At 31.6% G+C, this 18207-nt stretch overlaps 1 long non-coding RNA gene across 3 annotated transcripts in view; it reads left to right on the top strand.

The window, feature by feature from the left end:
• Nucleotides 1-1231: 1231 nt before the first annotated feature.
• LOC127736750 (uncharacterized) overlaps nucleotides 1232-18207 on the top strand; it is a 43848-nt gene continuing 26872 nt past the window's right edge. For 2 of the 3 annotated variants that reach the window (XR_007999156.1, XR_007999159.1), the window contains exon 1: nucleotides 1243-1375. This is a non-coding gene — a long non-coding RNA (uncharacterized LOC127736750). Of the gene's footprint in view, nucleotides 1376-18207 lie in introns of all 3 variants that reach the window. The other variant, XR_007999164.1, reaches the window with a different exon arrangement.

Below are 18207 nucleotides of genomic sequence, written 5' to 3'. Positions count from 1 at the left end.
AACATCACTATTAATTGTGCTAATTAGATATGTGCGTAAACATTTGAAAAAAGTACGAAAATTCTTAACTTTAATGTAAATTGAAAAGGGGGAGTCCATAAAAACTGTCAAACTCAACTGACAAAATTGGAATGAAAATTAACTGTCATATTCCTGAATAAGTACGGGCATTTCCCAAGGAAAATGGTGGGTTGAACCTGGTTTTATAGCTAGATACCTCCAACCTATATGGCAGTCGTTTATAGTTCCATAATTTGAGTTGTCAGTATGCGATTTTAATTTTTTAATCTCAGTGTAGATATATATAGTGCATATTTTGAACTTTTTTAAATATATGTATGTGTTTTAAACAAAAATATCAATGACTTTGTTATTCTCAATATATGTAATATATACATATATATATAAATATAATAGTCTCAGTCAGATTTTTTTAAAGTTATTTTTTAATCTGAGTGCATTTCTTTTTAAATTTCATAGTGTATTTTTTTTCTCGATTAATGGCTTTCGCATCATTCTGACGCGAACGGCTAATGAAGACAAAGTAGTTAATTTTATGCGACTGTCATACAAGTGAGAGGTTTAGCTAGCTACAAAACCAGGTTTAATCCACTATTTTCTACATAAGAACATGCTTGTACCAAGTCAGGAATATGACAGTTGTTGTTATCCATTCGTTTGATGTGTTTGAGCTTTTGATTTGCCATTTGGTAAGGAACTTTCCGTTTTGAATTTTCCTCGGAGTTCGGTATTTTTGTTATTTTATTTTTTGCTACCTAAAACGTAAAAATAAAAAAAAATGCACCGTACGACTTTATGACGACCAATCTTAAATTCAAGTAAAATCATTTTTCTAGGACTGTGCAAATTTTTAGCCGTGTAATATGAAGTGAAATAAAACTCTTTTAATTTTCGACTTTTGTCTATCCCGTCACCGCACTACTAGTTGGCATGAACATTTAATTCATTACATCAAATATATATATATATATATATATATATATATATATATATATATATTATGTATAATTTTAAAACATTTTGCAAGACAAAAAAAAAAGTTTAGTGCTCCAGTAATTCTTTTATTCATTTATTTCGTGTAAAAAGATCTTTGATATGATAAAAATAAAATATAATCTAATAATGAATGTTTACATCTTTAATTATATTTGAATTTCAGCTGTGACTGCATGCTATATTAATCACAATTGGACATTTACATTTTGCTTGAATAGAATCAAGTCTTGCGATTGGAAAAATTCCTCCGCCAGTTTATTTTTTGATACTCAGTTTTTATCATTCCATATTGGTGTAAAAGGTAGTCAAAATTTGGTTATGTTTTTACGATACGGATGTAAGTGTCCATAAAACTAAGGTTTGTCAAATAGTATATTAATATTTACCCTATATGTTTGGTCTAAATTCTATTTCAGAGTCTATCGAAAAAGAAATGAAGAGTTATGACACAAGAGCTCACGACATATATAATAAGAAAACAGAAATACCTCTGAAAAGACAAAATAAATTGCTTTTGGTGATTTTCTCATTCGAAAACTATCTTACCAAAACAAAACCATGGTGGAAATTTGCATGTCGCTAATTAATTTCAATGAATGTTATTCCAACTTCTTAGAAAACTATCTGAATGAATTGCACGAATAAACACTTAAGTCTCGTTATGAAAATTTTATGAATATCTAAGCATTAAAACACTAATTTTGAATAAAAAAAAAGACCAATCCGAATAAAAAACGGTCTCTAAAATATTGCTATTTTTCACTTTGTAAAGATTGACAACATGCTCAAAGAACTCGACAAAAACGAATGTGTTACACAAAACTTTATTTACTATTTACTTTTATTGAAATATTTTTATTGACACTTCTTCAAATCGTCTGCGACGGACGAGAACCAATCTTAGTACCTCCAATAAAACACCACTAAAGACAGCAATAAAGCATTTGTCTAATGCTGATTGTAAAATTGCTAGACGAAATTACCGAAAAGATTATCGCAAAAAAATAGAGTCGGATGACAAGAATAGTTTGGCCAAAGCAATAGAAAAAAAAAGAAAAAACTATGAACAAAACTCTAAATGAATAAAGAAAAGATTTGAGAAAACAGTTTGACGAGTTACAGAAAGGTGATCGAAAATAATATGGGAATATATTAAATAAGCAATAGCATATGAGCCAACTAGAGGCATGTCCTTATATCATATTAGTGCTTGCTTGCTAGGTAATGTAAATGAAACCAAAGTAGACAAATAACAAGTTAAAACAAAGTCCGCTTATAATCGTTAAAAAAAATAAAGCGTGCGCCAATGACAAAAACTATAAATGAATATATAAAATCAACAAATTATCAGTTTATTGATGTACTTTTTAAGTATTTAAACATAATATCTGATTCTGGAAAAAATATAGAATGGTGGATCTTTATGTTTTTGGGGATTGGGAAATAATAATATACTAGAAAAGTTCATTTGAAATTTTGCAACCTTATCCTGTATGTTAAATCGTCGTCCCAACAAAACGGTTATTTAAGTAGTGCTTGAACGATATCTTTCAAACATAGATATTAATTTCAGATTTGTATCGAACTGGATTCAAATTCTACAGATCACGGACAGTAAATTGTGTTCTATTATGTATAATGTTATATTATAACAAGTAATCCTGTGTTAGGATGCTAACACAAAAGTCGCCAAAACGGCCCCCAACCATTTTTCTGCTGTTTCCATGGTAACGGCAGCCATTTTAAAATTTCATAGTCAGATAGCACATCTACACATGACAGGTCACATTACTCACAAGTTTCATATAAATTGGACCAATTTTCAAATTTAGGGATTCGTGTTTCCATGGTTACGGTGGCCACTTCGGAAATTCCAAAGTCAAATGCCACATCTACATAAGACAGTCAACATTTGTGTAAAGTTTCATTAAGTTTAAAGCATTTTGAATTTTTTGACATTTTTGCAGTTTCCATGGTAACGGCAGCCATTTTGAAAATTCCAAAGTCGGATGGCACATCCACACATGACAGGTCACATAACTGTCAAGTTTCATAAAGATTGGACTAAATCTAAATTTTTCGCATTTTTGTTGTTTCCATGGCAACGGCGGCCATTTTGGAAATTCCATAGTCAAATTCCATATCTACATACAATCGTTAACATCTCTGTAAAATTTCATTAAATTTGAAGCATTTTAAAAAAAAATCACATTTTTGCAGTTTCCATGGTAACGGCGGCCATTTTAAAAATTCCAAAGTCGAATTACAGCTACATATGGTGCTTCCTGTAATAATCTATCATTATATAACATAAAAAATGCATAGGAATAATTCAACACTATCACATGACTAATCACATGACTATTGTTCTAGAATGTTCCATGAAAATTGACCCCCTAAAATAATGCCAAGATGACCCCGGGCTGAAATAAAAAATGTGGAATGGACACCTGGACATCGGTCTCTTGTATTACACAAAAGTTAAAGGTTCTACCAGTAGCGAATCAATAGTCGAAAAATGACCCCACCCATGTACCGGTCCCCAAATAGTGCCAAGTTGACCCCCATTTGAAATAATAAATAGTAAATGCACCCCTAGGGATACTACCCAAACATCATACCAAATATAAAGTTTCCATCATTTAAGGCTTGGAAGAAAATGGTCGAACAAATTAGGGTTAAGAATAATAATAACAATAATAATAATAATAATAACAAGTAATCCTGTGTTAGGATGCTAACACAAAAGTCGCCAAAACGGCCCCCAACCATTGTTCTGCTGTTTCCATGGTAACGGCAGCCATTTTGAAATTTCATAGTCAGATAGCACATCTAGACATGACAGGTCACATTACTTACAAGTTTCATAAAAATTGGACCAATTTTCAAATTTAGGGATTCGTGTTTCCATGGTTACGGTGGCCATTTTGGAAATTCCAAAGTCAAATGCCAATCTACATAAGACAGTCAACATTTGTGTTAAGTTTCATATAGTTTGAAGCATTTTGAATTTTTCGACATTTTTGCAGTTTCCATGGTAACGGCAGCCATTTTGAAAATTCCAAAGTCGGATGGCACATCCACACATGACAGGTCACATAACTGTCAAGTTTCATAAAGATTGGACCAAATCTAGATTTTTCGCATTTTTGTTGTTTCCATGGCAACGGCGGCCATTTTGGAAATTCCATAGTCAAATTCCAAATCTATATACACTCGTTAACATCTCTGTAAGATTTCATTAAATTTAAAGCATTTTTAAAAAAAAATCACATTTTTGCAGTTTCCATGGTAACGGCGGCCATTTTAAAAATTCCAAAGTCGAATTACAGCTACATATGGTGCTACCTGTAATAATCTCTCATTGTATAACATAAAAAGTGCATTGGGATAATTCAACACTATCACATGACTAATCACATGACTATTGTTCTAGAATGTTCCATGAAAATTGACCCCCAAAATAATGCCAAGATGACCCCGGGCTGAAATAAAAAATGTGGAATGGACACCTGGACATCGGTCTCTTGTATTACACAAAACTTAAAGGTTCTACCAGTAGCGAATCAATAGTCGAAAAATGACCCCACCCATGTTCTGGCACCTAAATAGTGCCAAGTTGACCCCCATTTGAAATAAAAAAATAGTGAATGCACCCCTAGGGATACTACCCCATTATCATACCAAATATAAAGTTTCCATCATTTAAGGATTGGAAGAAAATGGTCGGACAAATTAGGGTTAATAATAATAATAATAATAATAATAATAATAATAATAATAATAATAATAATAATAATAAGAAACGGGACAAAAACATAAAGTCCCCAAAACTCCGTTTTGGCGACTTAACTAGATTTGTAATTGCTAGCAATAACGGATGGCACCCTCGTCCCCCCATTGCCAGGGTAACGACAGCCATTTTTAAAATTCCAAAGTCAAAGAGCACATCTGCACATGCCCATTAACATTTTTGTAAATTTTCATGAAGTTTGGAGCATTTTGAATTTTTGACATCTTTGCTGTTTCCGTGGTAACGGCGGCCATTTTGAAAATTCCAAAGTCAAACTGCAACTCTTAACATGCCAGTAACCATTTATGTAAAGTTTCATTAAGTTTGGAACACTTTCATTGTTTTCGCATTTTTGCTGTTTCCATGGCAACGGCAGCCATTTTGAAAGTGCCAACCTCTAAATGCAAATCTTCACATGGTGGTTAACATTATTGTATAGTTCCATCAACTTGGGTCCATTCAATTCCAAGATCCAGACTGGACAAAAAAGTGTGGAAGAAAAATAATAATAAAAATAATAATAATAAAAAAAATAACTAGATTTGCCATTGCAAGCAATAGCGGATGGCACCCTTCCCCCATTGCCAGGCGAGCGGCAGCCATTTAGAAAATTCCAAAGTCAAAGAGTGCATCTACACATGCAAATTATCATTTTCGTAAAGTTTCATTAAGTTTGGAGCATTTTGAAATTTTGGACATGTTTGCTGTTTCCATGGTTACGGCGGCCATTTTGAAAATTCCAACTTCAAAATGCAACTCTGCCCATGCCAGTTACCATTTCTGTAAAGTTTCATCCAGTTTGCAGCATTTTGATTATTTTGAAATTTTGGACATTTTTGCTGTTTCCATGGTTACAGTGGATGATTCCAAAATTCTAAAAGCAGACATCTCATTGCCACATGTCATGTTATATATCAATAAAGTTTCATTTACTTTGGTGAAATACTCTTTAACAAATGCAGATTTTATGCATATTCCCATAGGGTCAATGTAAAACTTGCCCCCAGTTTCCATGACAACGGCGGCCATTTTGGACTGTCCAAATATTGTCTTGACATCTTAGCATAACGGGTAACATTTTCATAAAGTTTCATGCAGTTGGGTCTTATAACGAAGGAGTTAGAATTTTTTATATTTTAGCTGTTTCCATGGTAACGGCAGCCATTTTGAAAATTCCGAAGTCAAACTGCAAATCAGCACATGCCAGTTACCATTCCTGTGGAGTTTCTTCCAGTTTGGAACACTTTGATATTTTTCGCATTTTTGCTGTTTCCATGGAAACGGCGGCCATTTTTTACCATTCCATAGCAAGGTGCACAACTTTACAAAGGGGGTCCTCATTATAGTAGAGTTCCATCAACATTGGTCCATTGGATTCCAAGAACTCGCGCGGACAAAATGTGTGGAAGAAAAATAAGAAAAAAAAGAAACGTAGAATAACAGTATGTCACCCCAACTCCGTTGAGGGTGCCATAAAAAGAAACGTAGAATAACAATATGTCACCCCAACACCGTTGAGGGTGCCATAATAAGAAACAGGACAAAAACATAAAGTCCCCAAAACTCCGTTTTGGCGACTTAACTAGCTCAGGCAAACCATTTCCGTTCTGCATGGCTTTATTATATAGAACATATTTTAAACAATTGTGGTTCTTCTTTCAAATGTTAGTCAATACATGCTATAAACACAATTGGCTCAAATTTACAGGTTTACATTGCAGAACCAATTCAAACCTTGATTTCAAATGTTGATGTAAACACTGAATTGTAAAATTTATACTTTTTTGAAAACTATTTTAATTTTTAAGACATGGATATGTTCACCCTCTGCAAATTAAGAATGGTTAATCATTAGCTACAATTTAAATGTGGAAGAAGATTGAACATTTCAAGAAGAAACAAATGTTGTCAACTGTGCAAATCTTAGGATATTTGAGACGAATATCACTACCCTCTTGATATTGCTTTGTTGAAAGGAGAGCTTGTAATGATAGGACACATATTAACCATTGTATTACTTTGAGGTCAGGGATCTTTATTATAAAAGGTAAAAACTAAGAAATCTTTCTAAATTTACAAGAACTATTAATGAAAAGGTGGGTTTTGTTGGTTAACAACTATGAATCTGATATGTACTGGTTACCTTTAAATGTAGATTGTAATTTGTGATTTGTATTATATAACATCCTTAATCTCTCTATTTTTATTTTGTTTTTTTGCATTGTCACCCAAACATCTTTTGTACTTTTGTCTTATTGTCTAATTGTATTTATCATGTTTTTGTTTTGTCTATTTACCATTGTTTCAGCAACGGTTAAATCAGATTAAACGCATGCAGGTAAATACAGAAATCTGTCTCGGATGTAATTTTTTTATACACCATTATTTTCATAATTGCACTGAACGTTTCAAGTTAACGCCCAAGTATCGGATAATTTTGCTATGTTTCTAACATTGTGTGTCAATCATATTAAAGAACCGTAATTGGTGCCCTCAGAATTTGTAATGGATTCAAAATAAATTGATAAAGTTGGTCTCAATGCATCATTGTACATGTATTAGTTGAATTTGATCATTATTGTACACTTGACAGATTTTGTTTTCTCAATTGATTTTGCTTTGCAATATATAGAGATACACAATTTACAAATTCAATTACAATAAAATTGTGTTACACAATTGGGGAGAGAACAATATTTACCAATGTGTATTCAAATATAACTTAACTGATACAAGTACATGTATCCTGTAGACACTTAATAACAATGTGCATGAATATTATAGTACATATACCCTGCAGAAAATTAATGACAATGTCCACGGCTTAATTAACATGTATCCTGCAGATGTTAATTGCATTGTCCGATGCTTGACCTAGTACATGTATTATTCAACAGCTAGACTACTTTATACTATACCGACAGTTATGAGCTATTGTGGAAAGCTGATTGATGACCCCTCTGAACTATATAAGATCCAGCTTTGGACTAGAACGGCAGATTCCGACAGGAGATTCCGCCAAGGTCTCCCCCCCTTGTGGGTAGGCTGGAATTAATTCACTAACCATCCGAATTACTCAGTCAGGACCGAACAGTTATACCACTATACGATCACGTGTCCGTGTGAAGATATGAACATTCGAACAATTTTGAACTTTAAAGACAGTTTGTGAACAATCGAACATTTGAACTTTAGAAACAGTCTTAACTTTGTAATTACATAATAAAATTTATTTATCCACTTACTGACTTCGTTACAAGTCGTAAATTTGATGCCGTTTAGACCAGGATCGACTTGGATTGGCTAAAATAACGCAAAGGAATATAAAACGTAAGAACTAAGTTACTTTCATTTTTTCTTTGTGGACAATCAAGATATTTCTATGTCAGCGCAAAAAGTAGAAATGGCTTTTCAAGGAATGGCACTTGTTAAGTACAGTTTTTAATTTTTAAGGGAGTGAGGCCGTATATTTAAAAGGCTTAAAATCAGAAGTTTGTTCACGAGCTGTGGTTCGCACGATTTTTTTTTAGTATTTTTAGAAATTGTACGTCAATTTAAGAATTATGAATACACATATTCTTAAAGCAATTGAAGATATTTTTTTAGTTATTTTTATATGCAGTTATTTAATAGATAGGATACGATATATAATAAGTATGATTCTTAAAAATGAAACTTTTTTTTTAAGTTTGAAGAAGCTAGTTTTTCGTTTAGAGTACATATGTAAAAAAACTAAAATGCCTGATACTATAGCATTTTTTCGTATTTATGGTTTTTGGTCATATTATGGGTTGTTTTCTTGAAGATACATTCAATTATTCTAGAAAATATATATCTTACGTAAAAATGGTAGAGCACCGGTATATATGAAGGTTGATTTAGAACCTTTGGTAGATGAAGTTAATGGTACATTGTGGGTTCATATGTTTGCGATGTTATAGCCATTGACGATTATGGTTTACGCAATTGGGTAGTGTGTATGCACGTTTGTTTAGAGCAAACAAATTGTCTATAATTTTAGATTCCAACCCCTTCTTCGGATGATAAACATAAGTGATGTTAAGTAATTAAATGGTGCAGGTTGTTTTTGGTGTTAGATTACGCCTATTTACATAATGTTAATAGATAAAGAGAAGTATCTTCAGAAAATAGCACATTAAAGATAAATGTTGATGTGTTTTGCCCGAAGGGATTTACAGTATTTTTGTGGTAGATTGATATTTGTAAAAAATGAGAAACATATGAACTGCATGACTAATGACAAAAAATGTAAGTGAAATAGATAATGGATATCAAAGGAAAACTAGCATTAAAGTAAAATTGAAAATTTTTCATAAACACTTATGAGGATTACCATCAGAAATTAAAATAAGAATAAGAAAATAATTAATTTAGGAGTTGAAAAAAAAAGAGTCTTAACAATGTGTTTTGTTCATGAATAAGCATAAAAATCAACTTTAAATTGTTTTAGTTTTTAAGATGAAAGTTAAGTTTTAAACGAATTAGAATGAATAAAATATGACCGGACTATTTAGACTGTGCAGTGTGAAAATAGTTTTTAAACAACATTTTAGTAAGTCAATTGTTTTAATGTATTTTAATATTTTGCATATATTATTCTAGACTTTGTCGTAAATTTAGACATAAGTGTTTTACACAAATTAAGTGTCATAATCTTGGACAAAAGACGGAATTTCATTTAGACTTTTCATTTAAATATTTATATCATGGTTAGGTCTTGCCGGACTGCTAAAATACAATTTTAAGGAGCGAAATATTCCTTCTTGATTTCAATATAGTAGGAACGCTATTTCAATAGGCTAAACAAATCTCAACATATACATTTAGTCATATTGAAATGTATAAAAAGATAGGCAGTAGGTTGCAGAAGTTTTAAAGCAATTAAAAAAAATATTATATATATATAAAAAAGAAAGGAAAGATTATGATGATGAAACTATATACAATTTTTTTGAAAAATGTAATAGATTACGGAGAAAGACATTTTTTTTCGCAACGAGGTGTTGTCAAAAATGAAATATAGAGTCAGTAACAAATTGCACAAGACGTAGTTAAAATTTTATCAATTGAATCTTAAATGTTTTTTAAGAGTGATGAGAATTAATCTGTGGTCTATATTTAGCGTTAAGATTTATTAATGAGAAACTAAAGTTAAAGAAGTAAAAGTATTACAGTTGGTAACAAAGTAACACATATAATTTTTAGTAATTTTTTTTTATAGGTATCATGTAGGTGTAGGAGTCGAATTGAACTTATTTGATTATAAATTTATAAATATATTTCTTATGTCTTGTGTAAATAAACATCTCTTTATTATGTAGGATTCTCAAAATTGTAGAAGTTTTTTTCTCCCTTTTGTTTTTTGTTTTAACCAGATAATTCAATATTTAAGAGAACGTATTGATTATACCTAGAAATTGGTTTACATAAATTTTGCTAGGCTTGAATAACCAAGTGAACTAAAGGCGATTAAACAAACCATCGTAATACTTTAATTGATAAATTAAAGAAATTTAAGGGGAATTGAAAACGATATTGAATTTCCAAATTGGGGAGTATGTTTATCCGTGGGATTAAGTGCAATCATGATTGGAATAGCCATATTTTGTACTGTTAAATTATGAAGAATATATCTTGGTTAGCTAAAAAGAAAAGTGTGAGTTCTGGTTCTAATGCCATGAACGATGGGTACAAAATGGTGTCAATGCAATTGGTTGGAACAGATGTTACTGTTTCCAGAGAGATGTCTTCCTCTGCGCCATTTATCAGGGACGAAACTTAACCGAAGACCGATGTTAATAGTCTCTTGAGAAAGATGTACCTAGAGCTAGATACGTCAACAACTTAGTAATTGGACTAGAGTGTAAACCTTAAAACATTGATGACCGAATTCACTAGCAGATGATGACCGACACTTGTACAAAGAATTGCACACTTTCCAGTAGCTGAGGAACAATATGCTATGATGGTGACGGGAAAAATATGAACAATATATACCCAAATATTGAACTTTATGAATCATATGAACTATATATCCAGATATTGAACTTTATGAATTTTATGAACTCTATGTATCCAGATGTTGGGCTTGCGAATTTTATTGAACTATATATGTGGTGATGGTTACCGAAACTTAACAAGGAACTACAGAATTTATAATCGCATAAATGAAGAAGGACTATCTTATTTTACCGAACTTTCGTTCTTATTGCCAGGGGAGGAAATATGTTACACAATTGGGGAGAGAACAATATGTACCAATGTGTATTCAAATATAACTTAACTGATACAAGTACATGTATCCTGTAGACACTTAATAACAATGTGCACGAATATCATAGTACATATACCTTGCAGAAAATTAATGACAATGTCCACGGCTTAAATAACATGTATCCTGCAGATGTTAATTGCATTGTCCGATGCTTGACCTAGTACATGTATTATTCAACAGCTAGACTACTTTATTAACTATACCGACAGTTATGAGCTATTGTGGAAAGCTGATTGATGACCCCTCTGAACTATATAAGATCCAGCTTTGGACTAGAACGGCAGATTCCGACAGGAGATTCCACCAAGTCTCTCCCCTCGTGGGTAGGCTGGAACTAATGCATTTAATATCCGAATGTACAATGTACTCCATCAGGACTGAACAGTTATATCGCTATACGATCACGTGTTCATGTGAGAATTCGGTAACACCAGAATTCGTCAGATCTCGGCCAGTGTCACAGTGAAAACCAATTATTGAACTTTCGAACTAGTTATCTTTAGAAACTTTGTAAATTACGTAATAAATTATAATTCTGTATTAGACTTCTTTACAATTGTGCATTATACATGTTACAATTCGTTCATTTGACAAAAAAGAAAAAGAAAAATGTTTCGAAATCAGTTTAAAATAATCTTTAGATGACACTTCAACCTACATTATTGTAAAACAACAATTCTTCCTGATATTTCATTAGACAACCAATTTTGATTTTACTAGTGTATTCAACCAAAAATGATCCATAGAGAATAGCCAAATTCCAATAAAGACAGCTTTAAGATATTTGTTTTCTTATTCATTTATCTTACACATGGTGCAGTCTTTCATGGTTACATACACTACAAACCAGTAAAAGTCTGAAATGGCCTATATTTGTACTCGACTGTACTGATTTTTACTCGACCTGTCTGAATTGGTCTCAAATTTACTTGTTAATACTCGACTGTAGTCTGAACCATACTTATCAGTCTGAACTTGTACTTGACCTTTACTCGACCAGTACTTAACCATTTTATTTTCGTCTGAACCATGCTCGACCTAGTCTGAACCATGCTCGACCTAGTCTGAACCATACCCGACCTAGTCTGAACCATACTCGACCTAGTCTGAACCATACTCGACTAAGTCTTAACCAACCTAGACCTAATTCTTGTATCTATCTATTGTATTTCATCAATTTAGGAACTGTCTTTAACAGCTATTTCCCCTGGCTAGAAATTTGAACAACAATTTGAAATTTAAAATGTATTCAATATGGCATTGAAACCAAAATTTCACAATAAACATAATATAAATTCAACACCATATTTATCAACACTTACATATATATATATTACCTTTAAAATAAAAATAAAACAAGCTGATCAATTAACCTCAAAACTGAATTGTGACTTATATTTTCAATGTTATTCAAATTTTTTTGAATGTTTCAGATATATTTTATGGTTACTGGACAATTTTCACCATTTACTTAAGCCTTGTATAGATTTATGGTGTCAGTTGAGTTTAGTTAATAATGCAGTGAACACTTTTTTTTATAAAAATATATTTGAAATAGTATGTAAAGCAACTTAATAAATTTTAAAAATCACACCTTTGTTTTGTAAAACCAAGAATTTAATATAATCATGATAATAGAACTTCCATAGCAATCCTTGATAACCATTTAAATAAGGAAATGTGTTCCAAAGTTGCAGAAAAAAATTATTTCAATTAAGTTTAAATAACTTTTATCAAAATTAAAGACATGGCATACAAGAAGCACTTTAATAAGGTTTAATTGCCTCAGTACATATGTGTTTTACAGGTAAAAAGAAAGTCCTTTTTTTCTTAAACTCGTGTATTACTTATCTAGTGAATTCAAAAGGCCTTGCGATTTAAGTTTTACAGGATGTTGCAATTTTTAATGAATGCTAATTAGAAATTAATACTCTCTGACCAGGTGTGATCTTTTTAATGAGTTTGCCCCAAGCAGGAGGTATTACTTTATACTTTACCACTAATCAGAAGAAAAATTTTATCTATTTCTTTAATTTTTTTATCCCTTTTTGATATATATTATAAATAATATATCTCAAGTTATAATAAGAATAGATATATTTCTAATATGAGGTTAAAACAATTTCAGTGATTTTTTGGCTGTTGTTACCTCATTAAAAAGATAGCTATATAACTATTGTATGTAACCATGAAACTTATATAGTTTTTTTTAGGAATTTAGGAAAATTAAGTTTAAAGAAAAAAAAAACACCCGCCAAACAAGAAGCACCTTAATACGGTTTTATTACCCTCAGTAAAGGTGTGGTTTTTAGTTAAAAGAAAATCTTTTTTTAACAAAACTCTAAAACTTTAAAATTAATATAATTAAATTATTATATAAGATAATTTAATTTAACTATCTCTATTTGATAAATCTGAGAATCATGTAAGGATGTAAAAATATGTTTTTATATATATCTTTATTTTATAGTGGCTGTTGTCATGTCAGAAAAAAAGAAATTAATTTTAACAGCTAAAATCAAAACAAAGTATAGGTTTTTTGGTCAAGTATGGTTCAGACTGGTCGAGTATTGTTCAGACCTTTGGTCGTGTATGGTTTAGACTGAAAAAATTGGTCGAGTACAGGTCGAGAATGGGTTAAGACTGTTTCAGACTTGTCGAGTAATAGTTCAGACTATTTTCAATGGCAAAGATAAGGGTCAAGTACAAATCAGTACGGTCGAGTAATGTCGAGTAAAATTCAGACCAATTCAGACTGGTCGAGTAAAAATCAGTACAGTCGAGTACAGATATAGGCTATTTCAGACTTTAACTGGTTTGTAGTGATATATATACTCCGTATTAAACCAAGAAAAAAAAAATAGAAATAAGAATATGTGGTTTTATTGCCAAAAGAAAACCTTTCGACCTAACGACGTGGATATAACAAGTATTTATTAAATTGGAGTAGTTGCAAAACACCTGGCTCTATAATTGTAAGATATAGAAGTATTACCTGAAAAAAGAATGTAAAAACAGTCAGAAAATTCACCCCTATATCAGAAATGTAACTGTATCTTTCACGAGTTAAGTTGACGGAAATGTTGTCGGACGTTTCGTGGGAAGATACAAACCAAGATAAACAACAAAATCTGAGGGAATTGCATGAATGTCAAAAGGACAAAAACATTACTTTAGTCTCTGATAGAGAATTATTTCATTAATCTTACAAAATCTTTTTATTGTCCTATTTAAATCACCTTCACATTGAAGTTTGAGTTAAAAAGAGTGAAGAGAGGGATAGTAGCTGTTCCTTTTTTCCAATGTAGTTCTTCAATTTTTCATGTCATATACATCCTTAGCCTTCGTTTTTAAGGTTTAAAGCTTTTCTGATGAATGTCAATCTCTAAAAACACGACATTACAGAAAGTATGTATGTTCTATAGTTTCCAATGATTAATATGCAGGTACCTGAATGCATGATTCCATCATAATTCCAGTCATCTTTTTTTCCGTTTTTTTTTGTGATTTTTGAAACAAAGTGATACTGAATGTTTATGCGGTGGACAATATCCATGGGTCTACCTGATAAGTCGTCAAGTGTTACTACGATATGAATAATGTCTCATTAAATAAAGTTTCAAGAAAAATTACTATACTATACATTTGGCGATGAAAATGGATAGTGTTGTAAAAAAAAATAGCCACTGCACACAAAAGTGCTAACAGCCTACTGAAAAATGTTTTCCTTCATTTTAAGGAAATGAAACATGAAATACTCGTCTGTTTTTGTGAGCGTTATCAAGAAAAATAACTCTCATAAGCTTAAGGTACGCGTCTTTTAATACAAGTCCAGTTTCCGGTGCATGTCAAACATGGAATGAAATAAAATGGTCAAATCTGAACACAATGTTTTTGGTTTAATCAAAAGTTCATGCTGCATTTAAATGTCATTAAACTGTTTGATATTTTTGGGACATCAACAAAGAAAAGTGAGAAGAAACATCCTAACTGGATGTGATGCAAACTAGTAATCTGCACTTATTCGATAGATGACGAATATTTCTGGTGTAACTGTTTAACATATTCCTTTTCCCTGATCATACAACTTCAAGAATATATCTACCACGACCCCAAAGTCATTTTCTGTAAATACCATTTAGGCTTTACAGACCAACAACAAATAGCTTACAGATGTATTTTTAAAAATATACTAATGTGTGTGTAATATCCGTGTCTACTGAATATCTGGTTCAAATAATACCTTTCTTCAGTATTTTCTACAGTAAAAGATAATTTGAGGATACTGCATGCCAAATCTCAGCTTTAAATAAACCATGTTATCAAAGCCCATAATGTCTATCATTACATTGGTTGATTGATTTGAAACGTGATTTGCAATTTCCAAAAGCATGGCAAAGTTTAACGTTTTTCATTTATTTTTGTGAAGGGTACCAGTTGTTACTGATTGATGAAAAATTGTATTTTCATTAATATTTGATATCGTGATTTTACCAAAGTTTGCGTTTAAGACTAAAGACATGTAATTGCGTGATTTACCTTCACCCTTGCAGTCCATGAAAAGTGAATCCCATGAATAATAATGAATCAACAGAGGCGGATCCAGGATTTTAGAAAGGTGTGGCTTAGTATAAAAGTTTGCCGAGCGGAGCGATGCGAAAATTTTTTTGGACCTTTTTTTCGGCTAAAAAACATAAAATAAGTGTAAAATGCATTTTATAGTTAAAATGTAGGGGGTTGGACATTTTTGGTGCCGTATTCTCTCCATCAATTGTCTATTATGCAATGATTGGATGGATCCACTGTCTTCCCAAAGTTCAAGGGAACATTAGAAAAGAACCCAGATGGAACCAAGAAGGAGCGATGCGAAAAATTTTGTGGACCTTTTTTTCGGCTAAAAAACATAAAATAAGTGTAAAATGCATTTTATAGTTAAAGTGTAGGGGTTGAACCAGTGTGCACGGATTGAACCTAATTGCATTAGGAATTCTCATGACTTTTTATACCTTCAACGTATTTTGCATTCGGAATTCTCATGACTTTTTATACCTTCAATGTATTTTCCAAATCATTTATTTATTTAGTATACAAGTTTGATCGTTTATATAAATATACATTGTTAATTTCCATTGTGTAATGCAATGTAGGCGTACATATGATAATAATTTTGCAGCTGATATAATAGTTTAAGGTAAATAAATTGAAGAAAAACTACGGTTTCTTATTGGTGCATTCTGAATAAAATTCGGATCTATCATAACCTTCATTCGTATACACCTCTATGTCTTGCATTGTTCTGGACATAATATTCAATTTCATGTATGATAATATAGTATCAACATATGCTAATCTTACTTCAAGCATACGGATTCATTTCATCTCTATGTGTAGCAGATTCTGCTGAACAAATTTTATTGGTTTTAAAAAATATGGGATGCCTATATAATTCTTTCATTACCTTTTTGTAGTTGAGAGGTTGTTTTATACAATTAACAACTATTATTTTTGTATACAGGATATTTTTATAATCCGCCAACACTTTTTTAAAATATCCTGTATACAAAATTAACAACTATTATTTTTGTATACAGGATATTTTAAAAATGTGTTGGCGGATTATACAAAATAAATGGAGAATGTGTCCCCATGGACACAGATGATGCCCCCGCTTGCATACAGCATTATAAAGGGACATAACTCAAGAACAATAAAAGTGACGCTACCCAAATTTGTACTTTATCTTAGTTTTGTGGTAATAAGTATTGTGTATAGGTTTCATGTTTGGTTGGGGCAAACTTAAGTTACAGAACGGAAACTGAAAATTTTGCAATTCTTCGATTTATAAAGGGGTATCACTCAATAATGGTTAAAGTGACACTACCCAAATTCAACTTGGTCTGTGTTTTACCAGTGGAAGGCAAAATTAAACATTGCATTGTATAAAGCATTGATTGTAGTTGATTCAACTATAATCATGGACAAAGGAAGATAACTCCAATTTTAATAAACTGCTTCGCTGAGCGCAGCTGGATACACCCGCAGAGGTCCAACCCTGAACAGTTGGGGCAAAAATGGACACAATATCCAAGCTTGATACAGGTCTGAATTTGATTGTAATTAAATATTTGACATATTATAGGTTTCTGAATAAATGTAGTCAAAGAACTTGAAATTGGTTATATGAATTGAATTTACATTCAATCAAAGATTTCTTGCTGTTGTGCAATACACTGTGCTGTTGCGCAATACTTAGTAAATCTGTTGTCAGACTATAAACAAATAAAGTTATTTTCTTCTCAATGTCATATTTGAAATTTATGAAAATCAATAGGGAGATTACATCAATAGCTATAAATAATTCACCAAAGTTTCAAGAGAACTGCGGAAAGCATTTTTTAGTTATTGTCCGAAAACTGGAAAATCACCCTTTTTTTATGAATAAAACCCTGTAACTCAGAAACGTAAAATCTAAAATTTATAAAAATCGAAAAGGAGCTCATGTCAATAGATATAAACAATTCACCAAAATTTCTTGCAAGTTGGTGAAAGCATTCTTGAGTAATTGTCGGAAAACTGGAAAATCCCCCCTTTTTTAATGAATAAAACCCAAAAACTCAGAAACGGTAAATCTAGAATTTATAAAAAACGAAAGGGAGCTCACGTCAATAGATATAAACAATTCACCAAAGTTTCATGCATATTGGTTAAAGCTTTTTTGAGTTAATGTTCGACATGTTGACGACGGAAGGACAGACGGTCAATGGTATACCATAATACGCCCGTAAACGGGCATATACAAATTACTTGAACAATGGCATCATTGATATTTTTAGAAAAAAAATGAAAAATTTAGCAATTTTTCCATTTGTAAAGGGGCATAACTCTAGAACAGTAAAAGTGACGCCACCAAAATTCAAACTTGATCTGTGTATTGTTGTGATAAGCATTGTGTACAAGTTTCATAACATTTGCTTGAGGCAAACTTAAGTCAGAGAACGGAAATGAAAAATTTTGCAATTTTTCCATTTATAAAGGGGCATAACTCTAGAAAGGTTAAAGTGACGCCACCAAAATTAAAACTTGATCTGTGTTTTGTGGTAAT

Source organism: Mytilus californianus, unplaced genomic scaffold (genome assembly GCF_021869535.1).
Source record: "Mytilus californianus isolate M0D057914Y unplaced genomic scaffold, xbMytCali1.0.p SCAF_1, whole genome shotgun sequence".
NCBI classification, from domain to species: domain Eukaryota; kingdom Metazoa; phylum Mollusca; class Bivalvia; order Mytilida; family Mytilidae; genus Mytilus; species Mytilus californianus.
This window is presented reverse-complemented; position numbering and strand designations above follow the sequence as displayed.